Raw genomic sequence first — 8,122 nt, 5'->3', positions numbered from 1 at the left:
AAACCCAGATGTCTAAACACCAGAGTAAGGACACAATCACCAACAGCCAGGGCAATGTGGCTCCTCCAGAGCCCCAGCGGGCCTGTGACAACAAGACCTGAGTAATTCAGCACGGCTGAGGCTTATGAAACTGACAGATGTCCTTAAAGAGAAAATTGTAAATGCCTTAAGGAAATCAAGGAAAAGGCAAACAAAAATTGGAAGATATCAATAAATTTCTTAAAGAATGCCAAGAAACCTAAGAAAAAGCAAACAAACCGGTGAAGGAAACTGTTCCAGGCCTGAAAATGGAAATAGAAACAATAAGAAAAACACAATCCAGCCGGGTGTGGTGGCACACACCTTTAATTCCAGCACTTGGGAGGCAGAGGCAGGTGGATCGCTGTGAGTTCGAGGCCAGCCTGGTGTACAAAGTGAGTCCAGTACAGTTAAGGCTACACGGAGAAACCCTGTCTCAAAAAAAAAAAAAAAAAAAAAAAAAAAAAACCCACAATCTGAAGGAATTCTGGAAATGAAAAATCTAGGTAAGCACATCAACAGAATACAAGAGATGGAAGAGAGGCCGGGTTCAGTGGCATACACTTGTAATCCTAGCACTTGGGAGGCAGAGGCAGGCGGATCTCTGTGAGACTGAGGCCAGCCTGGTCTACAAAGTGAGTCCAAGACACCCAAGGCTACATAGAGAGACCCTGTCTCAAAAAACCAAGATAAGAAAAAAAAGTGGGTTTTTTTTTTCAAGAACATGTCTATAAAGCTTACAAAACACCAAATAGATTAGACCAGAAAAGAAAGTACCACAAGATAATGAAAGCACTAAACATACTGAACAAAAAAGAATATTAAAAGCTGCAAGGGAAAAGGGCAAGTAACATATCTATGGCTCAAACACAAGGGCAGCCACATTTGTAAAAGAACCATTATAAAACTTAAATCACACATTAAACCTCCACATTAATAGTAGGAGATTTAAGCAATAGATGGTTTGTCTGCAAAAACTAAACAGAGAAATAATGAAGGTAACAGACCTTATAAAAGAAGTGACCTTTTAAAAAAAAATACATTTTTTAAAACAGAAATTCAAGACCGGATTCTAAAGTTTAGGACTGAGCTGCTTGCTTTCGTTTCTCACTGGTGCTGATTGGCTCCCTGCCTGTGACCTCTCCTCCTGAGAGTCAATCTTCAGAATCCTGTGACCTCTCCTCCTGAGAGTCAATCTTCAGAATCCTGTGACCTCTCCTCCTGAGAGTCAATCTTCAGAATCCCCATGACTGTCATCCATCTCCTGCACTTCACCCAGCTACCATAACGAACTACACACAAACACAGCTGACTTCAACCTCTGGTCTCCACATACATTCCCTACACACTCCCAACTATAAACATGCACACACACACACACACTCACACACACAGAGGCATGCATGCACACACACACACACATGCAGACATGTACACACATACACACACACACACACACACAGATTGCCCCACTTTTTAAGATAGGGTGCAATCATTAAATTCCCTCAGCTTTGTAATATTAACTTCCTCCGCGCATCACAAAGCTCACATTCCCCAAGGGCTCAGCAGTGAATTAGACGTTTTATTTAAATGCTACTTAACTAAAAGTTAAAAAGTATAATTTTTTATTGTAGAATAAGAACCAGAGAGACTAATTTGGTAGAGTTGTTAAATTTTGCAAAGCTTGAGTCTCAATCTTCAAAAAATATTGTACATTTATTTATTGAAGTGAATGAAACATTTGCTATAAAACTATTCAATGGAAAGTTTTTTTTAACAAAGCATAATTTACTTTTCATTTACAGAACAATGGAAAGTAGAAGGAAATCTCCTCCAAGGTATTGGAATCATGTACGGTTTCCCCAGCCTGTTTTCTCAGCACTGAGGATATGCAGGGAAGCACCATTTGCACTCATCACAAAAATTACAGAGCTGACTGAAGCTGCTGACACGATTATTAAACAAAACATATACTTATTATCTGTTAAAAAAAAAAAAGTGACCTAACAGATATCTACAGAACATTTCACCCAAACACAAAAGAATATGCCTTCTCAGCACATCATAGAACTTTCTCCAACATTGACCACAATCTAGGTCACAAAAGCAAGTCTCAACAAATACAAGAAAATTAGAGTAACCCTCAGTATCCTATTAGACCACTATAGTGGCAATTCTGGAATTTTGGTTTCTTTAAACACACACACACACACACACACACACACACACAGAGAGAGAGAGAGAGAGAGAGAGAGAGAGAGAGAGAGAAAGAGAGAGAAAGAGAAATAAGCTGGGCATGGTGGTGCAGGCCTTTAATCTCAGTGCTCAGGGAGGCAAAGGCAGGCGGAGTGATATGAGTTCGAGGCCAGCCTAATCTACAGAGTGAATCCAGGACAGCCAGGGCCACACAAAGAAACCCTGTCTTCAAACAAAACAAAACAAAACAAAACAACACAACAACAACATAAAAAAACAAAAACAAAACAAAAATACCCCACAGAAATATTATAAGACTATGTTTTTGTTTTAATCCCAGCTGTGAAGATATGGGGCTACTTTAGACAGTCTGCAGCAGCTGACTAAAATTTGCCTCATGCCAGCTGCAGATAGTTTCTACAACGGTGTGACATTTGGACTTCTGGGAAGTTTTCAGAGGGTATATAAATGCTAGAGCCCTGAGAGGCAGGGTGGGTGGTTGAGGGTTGTTTAGGGAGGCTGGCTGTGGTTTGCTAGTAGTCATGGTCAAAGGAAAAAACAGAAAAGGAAAGAAACTAGATTCAGGAATTTCTCTAATTCCTCTCCTCTCTCTCCTATCTAGTGCCAGGTGGGGACAAAGGGTGGCAGAAAGAAGAGCCCATAAAGTAGCAGGGTCAGCTACGGGCCACCATGGATGTCAACAACAAAAGGCTTACAAATCATGGAAACTGAACAACTCTTTACTCAATGGCATCTGGGTCAGGGTGGAAATAAAGAAAGAAACTAAAAACTTGCTAGAATTCAATGAAAATGAATGCACAGTGTACCCAAAGCTATGGGACACAATGAAAGCTACATTAAGAGGAAAGTTCAAAGCACTAAGAACCTTCATGAAGAAACTGGAGAGATCTCATACTAGAAACTTAACAGCACAGCTAAAAGCTCTAGAACAAAAAGAAGTAAACACACCCAAGAGAAGTGGAAATAATCAATCTCAGGGCTGAAATCAATATAATAGAAACAAAGAGAACAATACAAAGAGTTAATGAAACAAAGAGCTGGTTCTTTGAGAAAGTCAACGAGATAGATAAACCCTTATCAAAACTAAAAGATGCAGAGAGTATACTCAAATTAACAAAATCATAAACAAAAAGGGAGACATGACAAGAAAATCCAAAGAACAATTAGGTCATACTTCAAAACCTGTACTTCACAAAATTGGAAAATCTAAAAGAAATGGTAGATGCCACTTACCCAAGTTAAATAAAGATCAGGTAATAAGGTAAATAGTCATATAACACCCAAGGAAATAGAAGTAGTCATTAAGTGTCTCCCAACCTAAAAGAGCCTGGGGCCAGAAGGTTTAGCACAGAATCCTACCAGACTTTCAAAGGAGAGTTAATGCCAATACTCCTCAAATTAGTCCACAAAATAGAAACAGAAGGAACATTGCCAAATTCATTCTATAAAGCCATAATCTCCCTGATACACAAACCACACAAAAATTCACAAAGAAAAAGAATTACAGACCAATTTCCTTCATGACCATTGATACAAAAATACTCAATAAAATACTTGCAAACAAAATAACGCATCAAAAAGATTATCCACCATGATCAAGTATGCTTCATCCCAGAGATTCAGGGATGGTCTAATATAAGAAAATTTGTCACTGTAATCCATCTTAAAAACAAGCTGAAAGAAAAAAAGCACATGATCATCTCATTAGACACCAAAAAAGCCTTTAACAAATCCAACACCTCTTCATAATAAAAGTCTTGGAGAGATTGGGGATACAAGGGACAAACCCAAACATAACAAAGGAAATATACAGCAAGCCAATAGCCAACATCAAATTAAATAGAACTCAAAGCAATCACACTAAAACCAGGAACAAGACAAGATTGTCCACTCTCTCCACATCTATTAAATGTAGTATTTGAAGTTCTAGTTAGAGCAATAAGATAACTAAAGGAGATCAAGGGGACACAAATTGGAAAGGAAGAAATCTATGTATCGATATTCAAAGATGATATGATAGCATACATAAGCTACCTAAAAATATTCTACCAGGGAACTCCTACAGCTGACAAACACCTTCAGCAAAGTGGCTGGATACAAGATAATCAATCTCTCTCTCTCTCTCTCTCTCTCTCTCTCTCTCTCTCTCTCTCTCTCTCTCTCTCTCTCACACACACACACACACACACACACACACACACACACACACACAGAGTCAGTAGCCCTCCTTTATACAAATGACAAACAGGCTGAGAAAGAAATCAGAGAAACAATGCCTTTCATAACAGCCACAAAGAATATAAAATATCTTGGGGTAACCCTAACCAAGCAAGTGAAAGATTTATATGATAAAATTTCAAGTCTTTGAAGAAGAAAATTGAAGAAGATATCAGAAGATGGAAAGATCTCCCACGCTCATGGATTGGTAGGATTAATATAGTAAAAATGGCTATTTTACTAAAAGCAATCTACAGATTCAATGCAATCCCCAACATAATTCCAACACAATTCTTTTTTTTTTTATTTTTCCAACACAATTCTTTACAGACCTTGAAAGAACAATTCTCACCTTTGTATGGAAAAACAAACAAAACAAAAGAGAGCTGGGCTGTGGTGGCGCACACCTTTAATCCCAGCACTCGGGAGGCAGAGGCAGGCGGATCACTGTGAGTTCGAGGCCAACCTGGTCTACAAAGCAAGTCGAGGACACTCAAAAAAAAAAAAAAAAAAAAGATTAGCAAAAACAAACCTGTACAATAAAAAGAACTTCCAGAGGCATCACCATCCCTCCCTTCAAGCTGTACTAAACAGCTGTAGTAATAAACACCACATGGTATTAGCATAAAAACAGACACATTGATCTATGTAATCAAATTGAAGACTCAGGTGTAAATCCGAATACCTATGGAAATCTGAGTTTGGATAAACAAGCCAGAAATATACAATGGGGGGAAAAAGTATCTTCAATACATGGTGCTGGTCTAACTGGATGTCTGCATGTAGAAGAATGCAAATAGATCCATATTTGTCACCATGTACAAAATTCAAGTCCAAGTGGATCAAAGACCTCAACATAAAACCAGACACATTAAATCTAATACAAGGGAACGTGGGTATTCATTGGTACAGGAGACAACTTTTTGAACAGAATATTAACAGTTTAGGCACTAAGATCAACAAGTAATAAATGGGCCCTCATGAAACTGAAAATCTTCTGTAAGGCAAAGGACATGGTCAATAGGGCAAAATGCAGCCTACAGAATGGGAAAATATTTTCACCAACTCCATATCGGCCAGAGGGCTAATATCCAAAATATATACAATATAAACTAGAGATCAACAAACCAAATAATCCAATTAAAAACAGGGTACAGATCTAAACAGAGAATCTCAACAAAGGGATCTCAAATGGCAGAGAAACACTTAAAGAAATGTTCAACACCCTTTGCCAGCAGGGAAATACAAATCAAAACAACGTTGAGATTCCATCTTACACATGTCAGAGTGTCTAAGAGTGATAGCTCATGCTGGTGAAGATGTGGAGAAAGGGGAACATACCTTCACTGCTGGTGGGGGTGCAAACTTGTACAACTGCTTTGGAAGTCAATATGGTGATTTCTCAGAAAACTGGGAATCAATCTACCTCAAGACCCAGCTATTCCACTCCTGTATATATACCTAAAGGATGCTCCATCCTATCATAAGGACATTTGCTCAACTATGTTCATAGCAGCTTTATCCATATAAGCCAGAAACTGGAAAAGACCTATATGTCCCTCAATGGAAGAATGGATAAAGAAAATGTGGTACATTTATACAATGGAGTATTCTCAGTTGTTAAAAACAATGACATCAGCCAGGCAGGTAGATCAAAGTGAGTTCAAGGCCAGCCTGGTCTACAAAGTGAGTCTAGGACAGCCAAGGCTACACAGAAAAACTCTATCTCAAAAAACAAAACAAAACAAAACAAACAAACAAACAAAAGACATCATGAAATTTGCAGGCAAATGGGTGGAACAAGAAAAAAAAAAAATCATCCTGAGTGAGGTAACCCAGACCCAGAAAGACAAACATGGTATACACTCACTTATAAGTGAATATTAGCTGTAAAGGATAATTCACAGATCCAGAGAGGCTAAGTAACAAGGAGGGCTTGAGGAGGGATGCAAGGTTCTCCCTGGCAGGGAGAAATAGAAGAGATTTCACTTGTGCACTGGGGGCAGGTGGGGTAGAAAACAGGAGGGCTTGGGGAGGAGAATATACTGGGAGAAACAACTAGAACTGGTGGGCATTTCAGGGGCAACGTAGAAACCTAGTGCAAGAGAAACTCCATGGAGTCTTCGAGAGTAACCCTAGCAAAGACTCCTAGTAATGGAAGGCAAGGAACCCAAACAAGCCATCTTCTGTAACCAGACAAGGTCTCAAGTGGAGGGATTGGGACACCAACCAGCCACAAAACTTTCCACCTACAGTCTGTCCTGTCTGTAGTGTTCTGGGACCGGAGCCTAGCACAATCTCCATCAGAGGGACTTCACCTGGCACCTGATTGGAGCAGATGCAGAATCTCTGCCAAACGTTGGACGGAATTCAGGGAGTCCTGACGAGGGAGGGAGGATCAGAGGAACCAGAGAGGCCAGAGACACACCACAAGAACACAGCCACAGAACCACCTGACTCACGGGGGCTCGCAGAGACCAGGGATCGTGTAGGGGCTGAGCTAGGTCCTCTGCATACATGTTATGGCTGGGTAGCTTGGTGTTCTTGTGGGAATCCTAACAGTAGGAGCAGATGCTGTCCCTGACTCTTTTTGTCTACTTGTTCCTCCTACTGGGTTGCCTTGTCTAGCCCTGATGTGATGGCACATGACTGATCTTATGCCGTGTTTGGTTGATGTGCCTGGGAGCCCTGCTCTCTTCTAGGGAAGGAAGAAGGCTGGTGGACCTGAAGGAGAAGGGAGGTAGAAGGGAGAGACTGAGGGGGAGAGGAAGGAGGACAAACCAGTCAGGATGTGATATAAGAGAGAATTTTTTGAGCGAGGCATGGTGGCGCACGCCTTTAATCCCAGAACTCGGGAGGCAGAGGCAGGCAGATCTTCAAGTTCAAGGCCAGTTTGGTCTACAGAGTGAGTTCTAGGACAGCAGAGGCCACACAAAGAAACACTGCTTCAAAAAAACAAACAACAGCCCAGCGTGGTGGCACACGCCTTTAATCCCAGCTCTTGGGAGGCAGAGGCAGGTGGATCGCTGTGAGTTTGAGGCTAGCCTGGTCTACAAAGTGAGTCCAGGAAAGCCAAGATAACATAGAAAAACCTTGTCTCGAAAAACCAAGGCAAGCCAAACAAACAACAACAAATAAAAGCAAAGACAAAAAACCCAACAACAATAACAACAAAAACCAAACCAAACAACCAAACAAAAGAACTAAGGTCATTTAGTATGACTAATACATATTGTTAAATACCATAATAGCATAATACTCATTAGTTATAAAATATTCTCACCATCTGCATATTAGAATCTCTCAGAGACCGAGGCTCATATTGAACAGCCTGTCCATTCTGGTCCGAAAGATGACACTGCTCTGCATGAAGGGCCTGTGCGTCAGTCAGTGCCCCTGGCACACCCTGTGCGGTGAGTAAAGCATCTGTCTCAGGAGCAGCAATGGGCAAGATGGTAGGGGAGTCACTCCGTCCAAAGGAAGGCTCCCCAGAATCCATACAGGCTAGACGCTTTTGAAAGGGAGAAAAAATTACTTCAGTCTTTGGAAGAAATACTATATATTTTACAGTTTCTATAAAAGATTGTATATAATAAACACAAAAATATTTCTATTTCAGTTAATTGTTCATTTTAGTTTTACAGCAAGTTTTTTTATTTTTTTTAGACAG

Source organism: Acomys russatus, chromosome 12, assembly GCF_903995435.1.
Source record: "Acomys russatus chromosome 12, mAcoRus1.1, whole genome shotgun sequence".
NCBI lineage: Eukaryota > Metazoa > Chordata > Mammalia > Rodentia > Muridae > Acomys > Acomys russatus.
This window is presented reverse-complemented; position numbering follows the sequence as displayed.